This window comes from Crassostrea angulata, chromosome 2, assembly GCF_025612915.1.
Source record: "Crassostrea angulata isolate pt1a10 chromosome 2, ASM2561291v2, whole genome shotgun sequence".
Taxonomy (NCBI): domain Eukaryota; kingdom Metazoa; phylum Mollusca; class Bivalvia; order Ostreida; family Ostreidae; genus Magallana; species Magallana angulata.
This window is the reverse complement of record NC_069112.1, coordinates 2,179,685-2,199,997: the sequence shown is the minus strand read 5'-3', so window position 1 is coordinate 2,199,997 and position 20,313 is coordinate 2,179,685. Positions and strand designations below refer to the sequence as shown.

Here is a 20,313-nt window from a genome sequence, read left to right as displayed (position 1 = left end):
ATATATGAATGAATTGAATGAATAACAATTCTAGTGAAGATCAATGTTAATGAATGAATGAATGAATAAAAATAACAGTTCAACAAAGATATGAATGGATGTGGTAGCAGTCAGTTTATTCCTCAGTAGGAGCGGGGCACGTCAGATCCCTCGCATGTTCTCTCACAAACGGTCTCAGACTTTTATATAAATATCTTTGCCTCTCAGAAGAAAGGCCGCCTGGAAACAAACACATCTTTTAAATATTAAGTTCCATGAACGCGTTCCAAAATCAAAACAGAAAATCTTTTTGTCTGTTTTGAACGTTTTACCTCATAAAAGCACAAATATAAGCCAATCAAGACAATTTAAGCTTTATTTTCCGCATAACACTTAGAGGACACACGTAACAATAAACTCTTTAGAGAAATTTACCCCCAAAAACTAACCAAGCATCTCTCTACTTTGGATTTAAAATTTAAACAGGGTGTTAGTAGAATATACAAGTAAAAGACAATTTCTGTAGCAATTATTGGAGAAAATAAAGCTGTGTGGCATATCCTAAAAATGTACAGTATATTTTTTAAATGCTAGATACAATAAAATTGTTATTTTTCTACAGAGTAAATTTACCCCCAAATACAATGCAGTTTTTGTACATGTAAGTCTTAGTAAAATTCGACAATGGAATATCTGCTACTCTGTTCGGGCAAATTTACCCCCAAGATGAAAAAGTCTTTACAAACTTGCAGTCTGAAAATCTATACAGGTATAACTGTTGCAAGTATTTGGGGGTATATTACCCAAAATACTAAATGACATTTTTAGAAAGTCGAACCCTAACAAATAAACAGAAAATGACTGTGGTACAATTCTTTGGGGGTTAATTTCCTCCAACACAAGATGACATCTTTACAAAGTCGAAGCCATGAAAATATACAAAACTATACAGAAAAAGCTGTGATGCTATTCTTTGGGGTAAATTTCCTCCAACGCAAGATGACATCTTTACAGAGTCAAAGCCATATAATTAAACATAATATGACTGCGTGTGTTGCAATATTTGGGGGTAAATTTCCTCCAAAACAAAATGACATCTTTACAAAGTCAAAGACCTAATAAGAAACAAAAAAAGTCGAACCCTAACAAATAAACAGAAAATTACTGTGTTACAATTCTTTGAGGGTAAATTTCCCCCAACACAAGACAACATTTTGACAATCTCGAAGCCTTACCCCAAAAAAATGACTCTGTTACAATTCTTTGGGAGTAAATTTCTCCCCAACAGAAGAAAATATCTAAACAATCTCAAAGCCATACAAATAAACAAAAAATGACGTTGTTGCAATTTTCGGGGGTACATTTCCTCCAACTCAAGATGACATCTATACAAAGTCGAAACCATATAAATATACAAAACTATTCAGAAAAAGCTGTGTTGCTATTCTTTGGGATAAATTTCCTCCAACACAAGATGACATCTTTACAGAGTCGAAGCCATAAAAATATACAGAGATAAGCTGTGCTGCTATTCTTTAGGGTAAATTTCCTCCAACGCAAGATGACATCTTTACAGAGTCAAAGCCATATAATTAAACATAATATGACTGCGTGTGTTGCAATATTTGGGGGTAAATTTCCTCCAAAACAAAATGACATCTTTACAAAGACAAAGACCTAATAAGAAACAAAAAATGTCTGTGTTTCAATTCTTTGGGGGAAAATTTCCTCCAAACACAAAATGACATCTTTACAAAGTCAAAGCCATAGAAATAAAGAAAAAAATTACTCTGCTGCAATTCATTGGGGGGTAAATTTTCCCCCAACACAAGATGCCATCTTTACAGAGTCGAAGCCCCCCCCCCCCCCCAAAAAAAAATACAGAAAATGACTGTGTTGCAATTCTTTTTTCTTTTTTGTGGGGGGGGGGGGGGGGGTGGTTGAAAATCCCTCCAACACAAGACGACGTTTTTACAAATCGAAGTCTTAGAAATAAACAAAAAATAACTGTGTTGCATTGTTGGGGGATTAATTTACCCCCCAACACAAGACGTCATTTTTACAAAGTTAAAACCTTATAAACTATAAACTATAAACTTATAAACTATATACAGATCATGATTGTTTTGCAGTTTTATGGGGTAAATTTACCCCAACACAAGACATCGTAATTTTTAACTTTAATGAATACAATACGTATCCATGTACATCTTTTAGAATTTTTGGGTATATTCACTCTCAACTCTCGACACATAGTTTAAACAATACAAGATATGTATTATTGACTAAATAAAATGATATTCATAACATCAGTTAAACTACATGTACGTTGACGATGTTATGTAACAATTCACAATCAAGATCAAAATATTATTTAGTAAATGAAGATAAAGTTGCAAACAAATGAGACCTGATTAAAAAAAATCCACTGGAAAACTAAAACAATTCAATAAAACTATTTTAATAAAGAAATCATTCTAGAGGGATAAACATATATGTTTTATTATTAATTGAAGTAGTTATGCTTATCATGAACTTGAGTATCATTTTCTGTCCGCTTTCTCAGTGTATTAGGTTTTGGACTTTAGTCTTCAGTTTCTAGAAAAGGAAAGACAAACATGAAATTAGTCACCTTAAGTTGCTTTTGACAACTAAGTGGGGTAATGTCATATAATCGTTTCAAATTGTGTAACGTTCATTAGTAGGGAGGCGTATCGGGGCCTACACTTTCAACTTATAAATTGTCTTTCTTTTTATTGTATTGTCAACACATAAAGTATTGTGACCTCCTATTTATAAATGCAAATGAATTGAATTGTATCATGTGACTTCTATATAATTTAAATCACCTTATTGAATTTTACCAGTTTTATTGCTACCTGCTTTTTCAACTTTAAAAGACATTAAGATAGAAAATTAGACAAAGAACAATAAAATAAATGCTTTATAGCCATGTTGATATCAATATGCTTTCATTTTTAGGGAACGCATTGCGAAAATATTATCGAATGAACTTTGCAGGCGCAGGAGTTCTGAAAGTGACGTCACTGAATTCTGAATATAGCTGTAACGACACATGTAGAATGACATTGACACTTTGCTATAAATCAGAAACAAAGTGCAGAAATTACATTATAATGATTGAAATTAGTATAAGTATTTGTAATCGTAGTTAGAGGACTGCTGCATAAACTTTATTTAAGCAGTTCTTTATGATCTTCTATGCATGTTTGGGTTATTCTGCAATAAACACGTGATATGAGTTTTGAGACAGATACCTGTGATTGAACATTAAAACTACATGGGCCTCTTTACTTACACGTATTATATTAACCACCTCATCGATGGGAAACGGTTGTAACAACTTGATTATTCAATCATGGTCATAATTTGGGGGTAGGACTGTTCATGTCTATCACCCCTATCTACGATTACAAATGCAGATATTTGGATGTTTGACATTAAAAGAAATGTCTGAATTTTAGAATTTAAAGGGGCATAGTCACGATTTTGGTCAAATTTTTTTTTTCGATTTTAACGTTTACAATGCTTCAGCGAGGCATTTGTAATAGGCAACCAAAATTTGAGCGTCATTTGTTGAGTTATAAGCGAGTTACAGAGTTTATAATTCTTCGCTATGTAAACAAAGCGTTTGTTTACATTTTGAATGTTGAAGTGAAAATTCCAGTTTTAGACCTCAACTGAAAGTGTTAATCGCTAGGAACTGTTTATATATGCTTAAGAGGAATAAGCTTAAAAAATGCCCCTCAGCTTAAAAAAGATTTTTTACTGGTATATTTAACCTATGTAAACAAAAAAAAGGACACGAGCCTTGTTTACATGACGAAGAATTGTTTGCTCTGTATCTTGCTTAAAACACATCGACTGGCACCCAAATTTAATTTGATAAGAAGAAATACGTCTTTAAAGCATTGTAAATAATAAAAACAGAAAAAATAAAATTTGACCAAAATCGTGACCATGCCCCTTTAAATTCCTTCATTGTGGATTGAATTTCATGGAGCCAATATTTGTAATTTGCTATTTTTTAAAAATAGGTTAATGGTAACATTTCGTGGAATTAATTATATTATAAATAATGAATATAATAATACTATTATTCATAAATGGTTGTGGATTTAAATTCATGGTTGACGAAAATTAGCATTAGCGAATCCATGAAAATTGAGCATACACGAATTCCAATGATTCCACAAATGTCAGTCTACAGCTAGATTCAGAGGTGACGCACCATCAGCACTCCCGCCCCCGCGAAATTTTATTCGATAACATCATTTTTTACCATATGTTTCCAAGAAATGAAAACACATTTATGTTAATATGCTTAATATAATACACATACATTTACATTGTTCTATGCCAACATTTCTTTCTCGATATATCTAAAACTCATTATTTTTAACTCCTTATTTTGTTAAATCGATATAGCAAAAATACAGATCAATTACAATAAGATGATTTAAATTATGTTAGCTCATCTCAATACAATGGAAAATATTTGCATAATTAAAACGACATAATAGTTTATATGTTGATAAGACGATAAAAAGTATGACAATGTATATAAGTTATAACACAACAAGTCTAGGCCCCGATACGCTTCCGTACATAAGCTGCAATGACATACATGTACATGTAAAATATTCCCGTCAAATGACAAATGACCTCTTTTTTTGCGGGTTGGGGGGGGGGGGGGTCACTGTAAATATAAATCGTGTACTGCCTATAAGAATATCGTTATTTCAAAATATATGTATAAAGGCACGGATTTGTGGATTTGAATTTGCAATACTCCTGTCAATAGAAAGTGCAATTCTAATAAATCATGCGCGACCCGCCATGACTGCTTTAAACTTGCTCGTGTATTTTTATATTGATTTATGAAGGGTTAATTTGAGTATGAACATCATCCCGATAGGTGCATCATATCTAAAGGATTTTAACTTAGCTTTCAAATCCCTCAATAAAAAAATGCATCAGTATGAATCCAAATACATTCTATTCTTTAGTTTTCCTAGAAACGTACACATTCTCATATATATCATCTGGTGATGCACGAACCGCGAGGGTTTAATATTAGTTATCGGACAGCGTACATCTGTAATAATTTTGTTACCAATGACAGATATTACAACACTTAATAAACTCATATGTGTTTCTGAGTGTGTGTACTACATGTATAAGATTCCCCGATTTTTCAATACTAAATAAAAAAAGTATGTTGTATACGTTGAAAAAGTATACAATCTAGAGATTTACTTACAGAGGCCTTCGATTAAAGTTATGTGTTTGACAATTTTTTTTTCTATTGTTTTGTTTTATCTATTTCATCTACGGTTTTTAGAAAAATCAACATGTAGGTTGGATTTCAATAATGTTCAAATGACTTATCTTTGTTATAGCCTTATTTGCCCGTACGGCATGATTGACACAATAATACCAAAACGTCCTCGTTATCCACTACATAGGCCTATATGATCAACGAGGTGTTCCGAAAACATGCATAGATATAGGATAAGTCTTGAGAAACAATAAAATCCGCGAAAACATTTCTCAAGTTCGAATTTCTTCTATAATCAAAATGAGCTTGTGCCATTAGCACGTTCACAGGACGCACAGTTCTTAACCGTGGTATGTTCATGAGTTTGAGAAGACGGGGCTATAATTTTGTCATTTTCGCAAGCAAATTTTAGCACCTATTTAATTTTTGTAGAATTCTGTCTGAAGAATGAGTAGAACAATTAGTCTTTTTCATATTTTGATTAAATTTTAGGTACAGTGCATCTCTTGCGCGGATCTGGAAGCCCCACCCCCTCCACCCGTTCCGGGACCAGCACTGAAAAAAGAATTTAACTTTTTAACATGACCCCCCCCCCCCCCCCACCCGTCATTGGTTATTTATAAGTGCGTTATTTATGGTAGAGTAATACAAATATTTAAGATTATACTCCTTAATTAAGCGTTTTCGATATCCGCCTCTATATTCACCATTTTAGAGTACGTGAAGAGTATACAATGTCTTTTCGATTATGAGTTCATTGAAGAACAATGCACAAAATGAACTATTTATTATATACTTACCATTTATGTGTACAAACATGCCATGATCTTGTTATAAAGATTATCCCATGCGAATCGGCTGACCGCATTTTGAGGCATTAAGATATACCGCATTTGTGCGGCTAGGGTTTCCTAAAGTTGAACCAAAGAAAGTCCGAGCGTATACCCCGAATATTCCAGCAAAGTTCGTCATTCTTAAATAAAAATAAAGATTTTATCAAATACGTAATGGTATTATGTAAAATGGCATACAGTATGACTGTTGTTGATTAGTATCATGTTAGACTTACTTGTACTATTCTGGATATGGCGCAATTGTATATTGATAAAAAGATGAATCGACATTACAGTTGATGCTCTTGATCATGGGGGACCGATATCAATTCCGCCAGAAATAAAGCTGACAAAACAATGCAAAAGGAGTCTTCATAAATTTGCCGTCGCGTTTTATCTCTTTGTCTCATTGTCGGGGATTTCAAAGTGACGTGTAGGAATTAAACACAATTTATGGCCAGCAATGTCGGTGCTGGCACTGACCGCTATGTTCAGATATCCCCTGGGTGTCATAGCAATTTATCGGTCAGATGAATGCCTGTCTGTGGTTTTTCCGTTAATCGTGTTTTCAAACGTGCTGTTCAATTTGAAAAGAAGAATTCCACAGATGAAAGCGGCGCTCGATCAGCAAGTAACACCTGAAGTATCGGACTTTGCACAGAGAATCGAAGTTTAAACACGCTTATAGTCTGATGATATGACTAATTTGTTATAAACATATATCTCTATCTCAATAAGCCAGAACATGATGGATACGTGAAACATAGCAGTTATTATACAATCTCGATTATTAATTTAATAAATGTTTATAATACATGTACGAAAAAACATGTTTAATAATGTCTGACACAATTGTCAATAGCATTCCCTAAACTTGTACTTGAGCAGTAAATGAATTAAACAGAAATATGTGAAATAGGAAGACGGTTGCATATATACGGGTTTTTTCATTCATCCAGCACAGTTGTTCATAGATATCGTTTGATATGTCCTAGGTGTATTTTAAAATTTGACATAGCAATCACAGTGATAGCTGCATGTTTGAATAAACTTCTAAAATATGAAGTTCATTTTGATATTATTGCAAAATAGAAAAAAAGTAGACTGCAACATTGACAATTATAATTATTAGTCATTATTTAAATCAGTTGTAACCGGTAGATAATATCGATTTACAGATATGATTTAATCGTAACTTGTCTGTTCTAGCCTAAATAAAAACAGTCTCCAGCAGTAACAACATAGAACGTGCGTCTATGCTTAATAGAAAAGGTCACATAAGAAACAAGAAATAACTCAGACTAAATGCGAGAAGCTATATTATAATAATGGAATGTTTTGCTATTTTTTGTCTCGTTGAAGCTTTATTTCGATTCGAAGTAGTTTAAAATTTTGATATTCTATCGATTGTTTGTTAAATAAAGGTCTCAATAGTTAGATATGACAAAAAGTGGTAAAAGTGTATCTGCTTAAAAGATGGAACAAGCAATCGTCGTCCCATTGAACTTGATGTGACTTGTTGAATGTGTGCGCTACATCATCCGCCACTAGAACAGGTGCGATCCTATTCGGATAAATTTTGAAAAAGGTTTACCTTTTTACTATGGTTTACATGTAAACCCTGTTAACGGTATTATGTCACATAGCTTTCGATTCTCAGAAACATTAAACCCCCCAACCCCCCCCCCCCCCCCCAAAAAAAAGGTGGCTCAACATATTCGATAAGACGTGGTCAAAACACGGATACTGTCACAGGCATAAAGTGTTATGTAAATATTTAGACGCATATACACAGGGATAACTGATTTTTAATATACCTCTCTGAATTTTGTGTGTGTGTGTGTGTGTGTGTGTGTGTGTGTGTGTGTGTGTGTGTGTGTGTGTGTGTGTGTGTGTGTGTGTGTGTGTGTGTGTGTGTGAGAGAGAGAGAGAGAGAGAGAGAGAGAGAGAGAGAGAGAGAGAGAAGTTTACAGATCTGTATCATGTTGGAGATTTTCCTTGGGAACTTTACAATTTTCTGGCACACTTGCATTTCAAAAGTAAATAATGTTTTAAAGTATGTCATTCATAGTACTACTCTTTTACCTCAATAGTTAATATAGTCTCGGGATATTCAAGAAAATTGACAGTATTGCCAGAATTTCATTCATACCGAGGAAAAAAAAATTGCTGTCACATTCCAGTAGAATATGGGATGCATATATCTCTAGAAAAACTTTTTGGTGATGTCCAAAATCATATTCATATTCATAGTTCTATTCACAAAGTTTGTGTTTCTTTCGGACTAATTACCGAGTTTATTTCCAATGTATGATATGGCACCGGAACGTTCAGTATTCTCTTATTCTCAAATTTCAAATTTCCTACAACCATATGTTTATCTTAGATTTATTAGTTTTATGAAAACGCTATCATGAGATCTTATGACATATTTTGTTTCAGGCTGATACATGTATATTCATTGTCGTAATACTCTGTACACACTGCACATGCAGGCCAAAATTACACAAAATCAACAACACTTTCTATCAGGGTATATGTTTCTCATATTGTTCCCCTGACATATCTTGATTTATAGTAACTACATTTTGTCATATTGCAAGCGTTTATTCATAAACATGTTAAAAGGATAATCTGCACAAATATGTTATAGCACCATCAAAAATAACAGCCAGTCTCGCATTAGCTTTAATACTGACAGTGTGTCACCTATCTAGATTTGATTCGTTAACATAGCTCGAGTATTCGTACTGTGTAACGATTGCTCTTTTACACATTCGTGAAATATAATTTTTTTAGTTTTTGGTGTATATGTGAATAAACGTTGATGCATTAAGTTTTAAAATCATTTGAAAACAGATTTGTGTGAAGTCAGTGTTATTTGATGTGCCCATCAGACTTTGAAGTCTTCAATTGTCATTTATAAGAAGAGCCAGGATGAAAAACCATTATCTGCATTGCAAATAAATTACGGCGGAGATGTAATATATTATTAGTCTCCTACCGGTTTCACCGGAGGGGACTATAGCTTTCGTCTAGCGTCCGTCAGTCCGTCTGTCTGTCTGTCCGTCCGTTCGTCTATCCCACTTCAGTTTTCCACTTTTTTTCTTTATGCGTTTGAGGAATAATATGAAATTTGCTGAACACCTTCAAATGTCAAACTACAGTTTACACTTTTGTAGCGTCTGGTTGACATATTTTCGAGAAAATTAATTTTTTATATTCCAAGTTTTTAATGTTCGGGTTCGTTATCAGGTTAGGTGTGTATTGAATAAACGAGGAAAGTATGAAGTCAGTAATAATATCGTGCATGCATTACTTGTACAATTCCTTTTATTGTTTCTAACAAACAAATGACTTCTGTTAAATAATGTCAAGCATTTTGTTATAAATTTAATCGACAGGGTTTTTTGTATTATTACGATCGGGTTCGTTATCGGGTTGTTCTGTTGATTCGGGGTACAGAAGACGGTAAGAAATGATATTCTGCATAACAGTGCATTGTTTTCACAAATTTCTACCAGCAAATTCTTAAAGGACTTGGCGAAATTACATGAGATAAATAAAGAGTATACTGTATTATTTTACCCATTTTTTATTTAATTTCCATATCAACTATGTAGTTTGAATGTCCCTTGTTCTTTTATCTCTGATTAAAGCATAACATCTCGTTTATAATAGTTTTGAAAAAGATGTATGCTTCGAAGTTCGAAGCTTTCATAGAATAATTACAAACCGGTAGGGGACGTGTATTGCCTCTGCAATGCTCTCAGAATGCTGGATTATTATATTACATTATTTAGGGGGGGGCATCTGTAGTGGAACAGATGCTGGACAAAATGGAGAGAGACAGACAGGCCGAAGCCAGACGGACCGACATTTAATTGCAGCTGCTATGAAATCATATCTCAGTTGACGCTAAGCAAATAAACATGTACATGTATCGTAAATTGCACCTGTAACGCTGGCTATTAAAATTGGGAGAAATACTCGTACAAAATTATGTTGCTTGTGCAAAGTTTACAAACGAGGATTGCCTCTAATGACATTATATTAATTGGAGCAATAAGATTCATAACAAATCTCTGTTACAGTTATTCAAACTGATTATGATATTTCAATCAGTGTACTACATATATATATATATATAATATTGTATTCCATCGTTCTAAATCTGATTTCTGCATGAGCTCTCTTCGTCGCAGTAATGTCCAATCATATTGTGACTTACTGATATTCATGTGTTTTCTCTAATTCGCTGTTGATACACATCACGCTGATACAGTTTTGCGCTACAATAACGCACGACTTCAAAAGTAGAACTTATTCTGAGTTCATCGTAGATTGAGTCGTATCTACTACTTTACCTCAATGCAGAAAATCGCCAAAAGCTGCGAGTTTCTGAGCAATCGTTGCTACAGTATGGCTTTTACATGTAATCATTCGTAGACAATCGCACTCAACTTGCATTGCACTCCTTCACATATATGTATTCGCAATACATCTTCTACATTCGCATCCGCACAATCTGATTAAAATCCGTTTCAATCAAATTGACATCGCAAGACTTCGTAGTACTAGAGTTTACATATATTACACCGAGTATCCTACAAGTTGCTAAGAGTGTTCATTGGGTATCTGTAATACATAGAGATGAAGCGAGATTTGATTCGATTACGATGGTGTGACCGAGTAATTGATAAATACAAGGTTTTTTGTTGGTGGAAAAAAAGAATCGGATGGCAAGTGATTTGCTGCGTTTTTTTTCTATTGAATTTAATGTACAACACCAGTCATTGCAAATCTTCTAATATCATACACACACATAGTATTTTTACTTCCCTGTGTTCTGAAATGTATTCTTTATTAATTATCTTTTTTCATTAATTGAATTAAATATTACAGTTACATTTATTTCATGATGGTGATAATTATATTATTCAACAATAAAGATTATAACAATAGGACCCCCCCCCCCCTCCAAGAAAAAATTGTATTTCCCAAAGGGCATCGATGGAAAGAAATGAGATTTCTCAAGGAGAATTGTTCTTTTTTAAAACTTTGGAATGGAATGTCCAGAGGTTTTCAAAGCGGTGAAACATGTTACTAGTATTTATTCCGCGGGATATACGACGTTCTGCTGGTCACCTGTCGGATGACTTTCTAAGTTACCCAGATGACGCATTATATAGAAATATCACACGGGGTATAGTGATAATGCTTGTTTCATGACAACAATAAAACACATTATTCTGATCTGCCTGCTCGTTATGAGAACAAAAGAGTACCACGCGGCAGTTAAATTATTAGAGCACTATGAGTCAAAATCCCCTGAGTAACATTTTTTGGGGAAAAAATGATTATGATTACGGTTTGAGGAGGGCGAGTTGTTATTCATGGATAACACAGGACACCTTAATCCACAAATCAAATCTGCAAATTATTTGCATCCCTTAAAACGTCTTTAAATTTATATTAATATCTTTTTTTCGATTATTTTATAAATATTATACCGATCACATTTTTAATCTGGTGTCGTTTAATTTGCTATTTCCGGGTCAGTAATTATAAGTACAAATTTGCAATTACCACTAAATCAACTGTCATACTACATGTATTAATATAATCGTTGCCCTGTTTGAATAATGTGTACTTTTCGTACAAAAATTCAATTAGAGAGAGAGAGAGAGAGAGAGAGAGAGAGAGAGATTGAGATTTAAAACACTTGCAATATTACCGCATACTCCTAGTTCATTAACTATTTGTACATGTAAGAGAGAGAGAGAGAGGGAGAGAGAGAGAGAGAGAGAGAGAGAGAGAGAGAGGCAGACAGTTTTAGAGAGACAGAGAGAGAGACATTTAAAACACTTCCAATATTACCGCATACTTCTAGTTGTAAACGCGCATCATTAACTATTTGTACATGTAAGAGAGAGAGAGAGAGAGAGAGAGAGAGAGAGAGAGAGAGAGAGAGAGAGAGAGAGAGAGAGCTTTTTTTCGAAATAAGAAATATATAATAATTTTCAACACTGGCCATATTACTGCATGCTCGTAGTTCTCAACGCGCATAAAGTATTTGTACATTGGAGAGTAAGAATCTCTAACATGCTCGGAAAAGGGGGTAGGGGACTCCATATTAGAAACCCCCTTTTAAATATGTAAATTTTGGAAAAAATGTTTTCAGCGAGAATATAGTGCTTGTGTGTAAGAGGGGGGGGGGGGTCAGCCCCTCCCCCCCCCCTTCCGGCTGATGCTGCTATGTGCCTATGATGTGCATGTTTTAGTCTGTACATGTAAATGAAAGAATAATATAAATGTGTACATGTAGTCTTTGTTAATGATTCAGATTGAAAGAACAAATCGAAAACTTTAGTTGCTAGTATTAAGCAGTGTTTTTGAATTTTCCTTTCAATAGATTGTCTCTTACATTGCAGTGCACAAAATTTAAACGTCTTTCTTAGACTGAAATTGACACATACACAATGCTGCAATAAGTAGTTATTTCGTCTGTAAAATTCAGTTTGGTTTCCTGTATTGTGATATACACAAGGCTTGTTCTTTAGTTACTTGTCAAACCAAAGGAGGGTATCTTAAAACCATTGATCTATAATTTTGTTTTTTTTTTTCAATTGGTATACCTCTGTCAATTAAAAGAACTCTCCAATTGACATTCCACATCTTAATTTCAAAACAGAGATACTAATATAAAAAAATATCCAATACAAAGTCACCTAATCGCTAATCTACTTTTTGAAGCTAGATAATCGTAATCTAACAAAACATTGTAGCGAATTTACTTCGTTAAATTTGTGTTTTTATTGCATGTAACTAAATGCATGAAATTTTTTTTATCAACATGTCACGTTGTGAAATTCAATCTTTTGGAGTATTTTCAATTATTTTGTAAATTAATTTTTCGGACTTTGTGTTAACTGCTACTAAAACTTTTCATCTATTTCGACAACTGTTTTAAAGACGTTATTAATTCAGCGCAGCATTAATCCAACCTGAGGCACACTCAGTGAGGGACAGCTAATCTTTTAATTGACTTCTGTTTATGTTTATCGAAACTTCTTTCATCTTATTATCCTTTTATGTACATGCTGCTAAAATGTCACGAATCACTCAATAGCTGTTCTTTAATTGATTTTCTTACTTCTGTACATATTATGTTAATCCTTCAAAGTGTTATTACATTGTTCATTTGATTATAATAATTCTGAATTGTAAATTAAAGGCAGTTGGAACCAGACCTTCAGTGCTGATGCATACCAAACTCACATAAAAGTATATTTCATGTAAAGTCTATATAAAAGTCTGAAAACTAAAGCGTGTTGGCTTGTTGGAGGTTTCATGAGGCTGGTTCCAACAACAAGAGAATAAGCTCAAGGTTGGCCCAGAATTAGTCATGTACGGGAAAGAGCGCCCCGTAATAAACATCTTATTTCAAAATTGTAAAATACTTCAAACATTGCTTCGGGTACCTGTCTCACTACATGTAACAACATGTTGTGTTAAAAGTTTTGATATTGTTTGTTACTTTCTACAATAAATTTTTACTTATTGATTTATATAACGAACGTTTTCAGTTGAAGCAATTCGTGACAATTTCAGAACTCTAATATATTTTCAATATTGCCTCGGGCACCTGCTCATGGCATGCATTAAACTCATGTGTGTATATCTTGTATATTCTGTGTTAGTTCCAGTGTTTTTCTGATCGTTAGCAAATAAAATTGTCTTTTATCTACCTACTCATATATAGCAAGATATCTGTGCGTAGAACGTAAATCGCCACGACTTCTCCTGTTATAAATATAGATCTTTCTTTCAAGATTTGAAAAAAACAAAACAGTGTCTCAGATTTATCGCAAGTTGGCCTGGCGAAAATTTCGACTTTAAAATTTTGTAATTGTAATTTGTAAGAAATTGTACTGTAAATCGGAACAATGTGACAGGGCCTAAGAATGGTTTTCGTAAAGGCAACAATTTATTCAAAGCATCGTAGGAATCTTTGTAAAAATACACGTTTATAATTCTTTAAATGCGTGATTAGCGACCAATGAAGAAAGACAGATTTAGAATGTTATAATGTATATACATCTTAAAGAAGTTATACATTGTATTTGCCTTTAAGATTTCGAGTTAATGTGATTATACCTGACATGCGGTAAACGGCACATCTTAATTATGCGCTTACAAGTTTAAAAACTGTCATGATATTTTAATTTCTTTCAAGTCACAAAGTTCTAATGGGTCAAAACCCATGGTCAGTCATGGTGTGTAACAGTAAATTTCAGTTTCATTCAAAACTTTTTACCCTCTGCATGCTTCTTTTTATAGGTATGTCTCTTTTGAATATAATTTAAGATGAAACACCTTTGACGAATACAAATGCATCCATGCCAAATATATAATATCCACATGTACACAATGACATGCAGTTAAACACCCAAAAGTATATAGTTAATTGGGGTTTTCACAACTTGGTTGCAAAACATGTAACATAACAGCCATGTTTGGTATCAGATACCAGATTTAGTTGCAAAATATGTTTATAATATGGTTTATATGATAGGTTGTTGGTACATATATCATAGAAAGATTATGTAGCTCGAAAAACAAACTGTATCACAAAATATTTCTATCTTTAGAATAGATATTGATAGAGGTTGTCACAACCACTTTCAGTACCTAATTTACATACTAGTATAGCAAAAAACATGTAGGACCCCCCTCCCGAAAAAAAAATGATATTCTCAACGAATTAGCTCCTATTATTTTTCTACAGGGAGTATATAGGAGGCCGGTTACATTAATCAAATCACAAATTAGCTATTACTGTACATGATATATCGTCTTTAAATTTTGAATAAAGTTGATATATATTGCTGATGATGATTGTAGGGTCATTTCATATCCTGATGTTTTATACATTGCATAGCGATACATCAGAAGTGCGAAGACAATGACCGTGAATGAATCCCAAAATCAGTGTATGTCGTTGCAAATTTTAGGAAAAGTTAATCTGTATTTTATCAATGCCGTGAAGCATATAATTCAGACCCACCGCTGTGGGAATTATCTCTCATGAGAATAGTGATAAAATGCGATCTGCAAGCTTACAGAAAAGTCGGCCAAATTGTTTTGGAGGAAGTATACAGTGAAGTGGAACAGCGATAAAGGTATCTGTTTAAAACTTTATGTTGTTCTTTCAGAATACCTCGCATAATAGAAATCATTTAAAACTTGAAATAAGGGAATCCACCCCATTCATACATGTATATTTTTATTTTATATTAAACTGTCATTATGCAATGTACATGAACTCGAGGGCTTGATTTTGTTTCAACAAAAACATGGCCCATTATTCCAAGTTTGAGAATTCAAATCCGTGTTTTTATTAATAAATTATTATAAATTAAATTTATTTAAAATATACTTATAATTTTTGAGATATACCAGTCCTTGTTAATCTAAACAGTGACATTCAAAAACTACTTTTAAATTTATATATGCACCGTGGTTATCCCACCAAAAGCACCCCATCACCTCGGATAAGAATTTTGAGGATAAGCGAAAATGGGTTTTCAATTAATTCTAGCACTTGCACACATTCAACGTGAAAGTTGTAGATGTATTGATAAGCACCGTGGGGAGGGGGAGGGGGGGGGGGTGCGTAGTATTCCTTTTACGTTCAGTTTCATTTTTTATATGTTAATTTTTTTTTAAAAATGTCTGCTGGGTGCCCATCCCCCTCCCCCACAGTGCCTTATTGAAACAAAAACACCGATGTAGCCTGATATTTGTGTACAAAAAGCGTAACTGAATATTATCTAAAATACTTCTCACCCTTGTTCCCGCTTTAAGGTTATTACTATACATGTACATGTATGTGCGCACTTGTTAAAACAGCGGATGTTAAATTCGAAGGAACTTTAAATTGAAACTCGAACTAGAACAAAACCGTTGTCAGTTTGATTAAAAGCTTGCAGGTAAATTATTTTAAAGCGCTCGTTAGAAAATATAATAAATCTTACATCATAACAAATAAATATTTCTAAGCGTTGTTTACGCTTTCGGAATAAAGCTTTATAAGATCTAAACGGCTGCAAAAATGTAACCGCTCCCCCACTTATTTTGTAAATGACGAACGGTATCTATTTATATATGTCTACCCTCTGTACTATTGATTTTATAGTATAGAGGGTAAAGATACATAAATAGATATCACTCTTCATTTACAAAATTAGCTGGGGAGCGCCTATGCAGCCGTTCAGTTTTCAAAGCTGTAAAAATACTTCGATATGGCAGCTATTTTCTTCAGCTTTCAATACACAAAGAATGAAGGATATTATTCTAGAAAAAAACCTGTTAATATATTTATTATTTGAGATATGAGGAAAAAGCTGGAGATAGTGTGTATACCCTTATATAATAAACGAAAAAAATACAAGTCCACCATGATATGAATAATTTTGAATAATTTTAAAGTAAGATAATAAACAACCGGCCGCGGAAATTCAAATCATCATACATTTGAATACAATTTGATACATCGATCCATCATACACAACGCACATTAATTTGTTGCAGTTTCAAAAAAATAATTATGCTTAGAATTTCGAATAGTTTTAATCAAATGATTCTTCGTATGTTTGTCAACTTGTATAGAGCCCCATCCAACCCCCCCCCCCCCCATCCCCATATCGATTTGCCACAAATCTTTGAAAATAAGTGTTTTTAACAGAACAAAGTTAATAAGCAATTAAAAAATCAAGTCATGTGAAATTATTAAATCTTATATTCTGATTGTGTTCTAAAAGTAACTAAATCTAAAACAAAATATACAATATTTCTTTTCCTCAGATACAAATACAAACTATCCACTATTATAGTCAATTTTTATCTTAATTATTCATCAGGTACATGTAGCTGAATAAACAATGGATTGGTTTGAAGTGGGGAACACATGTTACTTCGGATAAAATGAGACCCAGCCTTTGTGTATCAGGACCAGTTATAAAGACTATATGTTGAACACCTACATGTTTATCAGACGCGGAATATTCATGAGATACTGACTGTTACTTCGGATAAAATGAGACCCAACCTTTGTGTATCAGGACTAATATGTTGAACACCTACATGTTTATCAGACACGGAATATTCATGAGATACTGACTGGATGTGTTGGAAGGATTTATTGGCAACAACTTTCGTGAAAACATATCAGCGCGTCAGGGTGGATATTTTTCGAGGAATTTGAATAGGAAGACAATATAAGTTTATATAGGCATCTAACGTTACTCTCGAGAGATCTTATTCTATACGCTATATATTTTCCCGAGTGTCGCAAAAAAGTACGATTGTGAAAGCTTGGTGTGTAGGTCTTTAAATCCTCACAGGAACCAATGTACCCGAAATGCCAGAAATTACATAAAGGCTTCCTAGCTAAATTTTGATTAATAATGCGATCATCCCTCCAAATTATCGTTAAACAGAATATGTAGCTTTTTAGCGATTAAAGAAAAAAAAATAAATAATACACTAATTCAAAGTATAGTTAAAGCATTCCAAAACAGTCTTTGATAAGACGACCAGTGTAAATAAGTTGACTGTCCGCATTGTCATGAGACTGCATGAAAGAATTGCAGCAAAGTCATTTTTTGTTTATTTTTAATGCTTCGACTTTGTAAAGATGTCGTCTTGTGTTGGGGGAAATTTACCCCCAAAGCAATTACAACACAATCATTCTCTGTTTGTTTTTATCGCTTCGACTTTCTAAAGATGTCGTCTTGTGTTGGAGGAAATTTACTCCAAAGAATTGTAAGACAGAAACTTTTTTAAGGCTTTGACTTTGTAAAGATGCGTCTTGTGTTGGAGGAAATTTACTCCAAAGAATTATAACACGGACATTTTTTTAAAGCTCTGACTTTGTAAAGATGCGGTCTTGTGTTGGAAGAAATTTACTCCAAAGAATTGTAAGGCTTTAACTTTGTAAAGATGCGTCTTGTGTTGGAGGAAATTTACTCTAAAGAATTGAAACACAGAAACTTTTTTAAGGCTTTGACTTTGTAAAGATGCGGTCTTGTGTTGGAGGAAATTTACTCCAAAGAATTTTAACACAGACATTTTTTTTAAGGCTTTGACTTTGTAAAGATGCGTCTTGTGCTGGAGGAAATTTACCCCAAAGAATTGTAACACGGACATTTTTTTAAGGCTCTGACTTTGTAAAGATGCGGTTTTGTGTTGGAGGAAATTTACGCCAAAGAATTGAAACACAGTCATTTTTAGGGTTTTAATTTACGGCTTTGACTTTGTAAAGATGCGTCTTGTGTTGGGGGAAATTTACTCCAAAGAATTGTAACACAGAAACTTTTTTAAGGCTTTGACTTTGTAAAGATGCGGTCTTGTGTTGGAGGAAATTTACTCCAAAGAATTTTAACACAGATGTAAAGATCTTAGTAAAGATGCGGTCTTTTGTTGGAGGAAATTTACTCCAAAGAATTTTAACACAGAAATTTTTTTAAGGCTTTGACTTTGTAAAGATGCGTCTTGTTTTGGAGGAAATTACTCCAAAGAATTGTAACACGGACATTTTTTTTAAGGCTCTGACTTTGTAAAGATGCGGACTTGTGTTGGAGGAAATTTACTCCAAAGAATTGTAACACAGAACTTTTTTGGTAAGGCATTGTCTTTGTAAAGATGCGTCTTGTGTTGGAGGATATTTACTCCAAGGAATTGTAACACAGTCATTTTTTTGTTTATCATTAAGTCTTCAAATTTGTAAGATTGATGTCTTGTGTTGGAGGAAATTTACCCCAATGAATTTCAACACAGTTATTTTCTGTTTATTTGTAAACTTAAGGCTTTGAGATCGTATAGATGTCGTGTTGTGGGAAATTTACCCCAAAGATATTGCAACACAGTCACTTTCTGTATATCTATATCGCGTCGACTTTGTATTGATGTCGTCTTGTTCTGGGGGAAATTTACCCCCAAAGAATTGCAACAGATATGCATACCTGTATAGATTTTAAGGTTGAAAATTTGTAAAGACGATGTTTCATCTTGGGGGTAAATTTGCCCGAACAGTGTAACATATAATCCATTGTCGAACTTTACTCAGATTTATCGCTTGCATAAACTGCATTGTATTTGGGGGTAAATTTACTTTGTAAAAAACGATTAGATTTTTTTCTTGAAAATAACAATTTATTGTAAATAGAATTTAAATATATTCTGTATAATTTTTAGGATATGTCAAAGCTTCACTTTCACCAGTAACTGTTTTTGCATTTGTCTTTGACTGTTTATTCTCCTAATATCCCCCTTAAAAATTCTTAATTTCATATTATATATACATAGAAGCTTGGTTAGTTTTTGGGGGTAAATTTCTATTCTGAAGAGTTTCTTGATTTCTTGTTACGTGTTATGATGTGTTATACGGAAAATAAAGCTTAAACTGTCTTGATTTGCTTATATTTGTGCTTTTATGAGGTAAAACTTTCAAAACAGACAAGAAGATTTTCTGTTTTTATTTTGGAACGCGTTCATGTTTACATTTTTTTTCGGAATCAAAAACAAAAATATTCTAGCTATACCTTTGGCTAATACTAGAGGAAGAGTACTGCTGGAAAAATCATGGGTGGGGCTGCGGCATAATGTGATTGGCCTTTCATCATCCTCAGAAATCTTCTTTACAAACACGACCCCAGGATTAAGAGCACTAAATCTGAAAAGATGGTAGCTTCTGGTGCCTTGAATTGGACAAAACTCATCGGCAAGGAGGGACTTCCATCAACGACAACGGCTTTGTTGCCTTTCGATGACTTTTCTACCGTTCTCACCAAATCCGAAAGAGAATCATTGTCGGTCCTGGAAATTTTGTATGCATGTCAATGAATTTCTGTATGTTCTCTTAATTAAATTTGTAGTGATTAAACTTAGATATCTTAAGGTCCGGTCACACTGCCCAGAAATTGCGTAAACGCAAGAAACGCGTACAAATTTTGATTTTTACTTTATACATGTACATCCGCGATTTGAGCATTTATTTACATCAGGTTTTTTGTCTGAAGTGGAACCTCTGTAGTTGTCCGCCGATATACGTTATGCACGATTCCATGCTTTGAGTGCTCGGATTTGTGTAAGAGTTTCCGATGCAATGCGCTCTATGTTACGTTAATTATTTTT

At 33.6% G+C, this 20,313-nt stretch overlaps 1 protein-coding gene, 1 long non-coding RNA gene and 1 pseudogene across 2 annotated transcripts in view; 1 reads left to right on the top strand and 2 right to left on the bottom strand.

Moving 5' to 3' along the window:
- Positions 1 to 20,313, bottom strand: part of LOC128171442 (uncharacterized) — a 78,586-nt pseudogene that overhangs the window by 23,802 nt on the left and 34,471 nt on the right.
- The window catches only part of LOC128171394 (talin-1-like), a 113,124-nt gene that overhangs the window by 83,093 nt on the left and 9,718 nt on the right, over positions 1 to 20,313 (bottom strand). The window lies entirely within an intron of this gene.
- Positions 14,787 to 19,587, top strand: LOC128171465 (uncharacterized). Its single transcript, XR_008242082.1, has 2 exons — positions 14,787 to 15,299; positions 17,040 to 19,587. It is a non-coding gene; the product is annotated as an uncharacterized LOC128171465 (long non-coding RNA).